Source organism: Bos indicus x Bos taurus, chromosome 27 (genome assembly GCF_003369695.1).
Source record: "Bos indicus x Bos taurus breed Angus x Brahman F1 hybrid chromosome 27, Bos_hybrid_MaternalHap_v2.0, whole genome shotgun sequence".
In the NCBI taxonomy this organism is placed as follows: Eukaryota; Metazoa; Chordata; class Mammalia; order Artiodactyla; family Bovidae; genus Bos; species Bos indicus x Bos taurus.
Window position 1 is genome coordinate 18,905,590 of NC_040102.1, and position 2,024 is coordinate 18,907,613.

General features: G+C 41.9%; 1 non-coding gene across 1 annotated transcript; it reads right to left on the reverse strand.

The window, feature by feature from the left end:
- Window positions 1-1,247: 1,247 nt before the first annotated feature.
- LOC113885121 lies at window positions 1,248-1,419 on the reverse strand. The gene has a single exon (XR_003509160.1). It is a non-coding gene; the product is annotated as a small nucleolar RNA SNORA81 (small nucleolar RNA).
- Window positions 1,420-2,024: the final 605 nt, after the last annotated feature.

Here is a 2,024-nt window from a genome sequence, read left to right on the forward strand (position 1 = left end):
TGTCACAGAGGAGCAGAGAACCTCAAGAGTACAGGACAGTTTGGAGAATCCAGTAAGGATTCTAAAGAAAAGGATTTGTGAGTGAGCAGTCAAGAATGAGGAGATGGATAGAAATCCCCGGCAATCCCTCAGCAGGAGGTGACACAGCAAGACTAGATCCATAGGAGGATCAGTGTGGCTGGAGGGCAAAGATAGAGAGGGGAACAGGTAAGCATGAAGAGACAGCACTGCATCAGAGAAAAACACACACTTCTCATTAACCAGAAGCCGTCTACCTATAGAGACTTCCACAAAGAGAAAATCCATGATCTCTCATTCCAGTCCCAAAACGTTTGGAGCAGCTGTCCATTTTCTTTCCAAACTCCCTTTAAAAAAAAAAGATTGCTCAACTTATTATATAAGTGACATTCCATTAGCACTGGACTGTCCAGACCGGGACTGTCGGCAGCAACTTCTCTGACCACTGGAGAGTCAGGGGCACCTCTGAAGCAGTAGTATGTGAAAGGAGGAGTCTGAGAAGGCAAGTTTCCTATAAATGATGCTGAGAGGAAGCTCCTTGTCCACAGTGCTGGTGGTAAAACTATGCATTCAATTGATTATCCAAAAAATAATATCAGTGATTAGCAAAGTGAAGTGAAAGTTGCCCAGTTGTGTCTACTCTTTGTAACCCCATGGACTATAGCCTGCTAGGCTCCCTTGTCCATGGAATTTTCCAGGCAAGAATACTGGAGTGGGTTGCCATTTCCTTCTCCAGGAGATCTTCCTGGACCAGGGATCAAACCCATGTCTCCTGCATTGGCAGGCAGATTCTTTACCACTAAGCCACCAGCCCTAGAGTGACCCAATATCGCCTGAAAATGGCAGATCCCTCACCTTTCAAGATGCTGGCACCAGGTAACTGGGTCAACAATCTCATCCCACAAGGGAGAAGTCAGCTCTATTCTCCGAAGGTGCTTGCTGCAGCCCGTGTGGGGAGAAACAATACAAAGACCTGCATGTTGAGTAGTTAAAGTTTATTGGGTTTTTTTACCCCCAATTAAGTGTGTTTGTAGTGATTCCATCAGCAGAAACTACCAGTACACTGAATTGCCATGCATTACCTGACATGGTATTTCCATTTTGCTCTATTAACAAAGACTAGGGATGTCTAATTTCCAGGGACGTCTCAGCACAGATGCTCAAATGGAATGATTAATTTTTTTTCTCTGTTCATTCTTTAGAAACTCATTTTTTAGATTGGTCTAAAGATATATTGCACCAAATCTTAAGACAAAGGACACTGGACGTTAAGAAAGAGATCCACCTCAGTATCTACAATCTAGGGCAGTTACTTGTCTTCTTGTGTGCACTGTGGTTACTTTCTAGAAATGAAGAAATAGAAACTCATGTCCATAAGGATAAGTCATAAGCAAAGAAAAAATTATTTAAGAAAAACATGAGGAGTTAAGGTAGCATTAAGGCATCTCTACATTTACATGAAGTTGAAAGACAAAATAGGGTGAGGATAGATTAATAAAGAGTAACCTGCATGGTTAGCAATAAAAAATGCTTTTTCATAGACATTAGTGGGGTTTATTTTGATTGGCTTTTTATTAGTGGTTGTAAATCTATTTCCTGGATCAATGAGTCCAAATTGGATATTAGCAACCACAGGGGTAGAGTAACTCAGGTAACTCTTGAGGATAAGCAATTAAAATAGATTAGGAAATGGCTTCTTTTCATAGCTATGGGCTAAGTATCCAGAACCAGGTTGCTCTCAGGCCCTGCTAGGAAACCAAAAAGGCTGCTCCTCAGCTGGGGAGAGGGGTCTTTCCATACCCTATTTTTGGCCCTTATTCTCTCTCCTTCACTTCCTTTTGGTCTCCTGGAAATGAATTCAATTTGTTCACCCTAAGGAACTGAGAGCTTTTAACAGCTTAATATGTTATCTCTCCCAGTGGTATTTGCACTTTGATAGAGAATGATGCCTTAACTCAGAAGAGTGAACTGTTTGGGCAATGAACTGAACGGAAGGGATCAGGGTT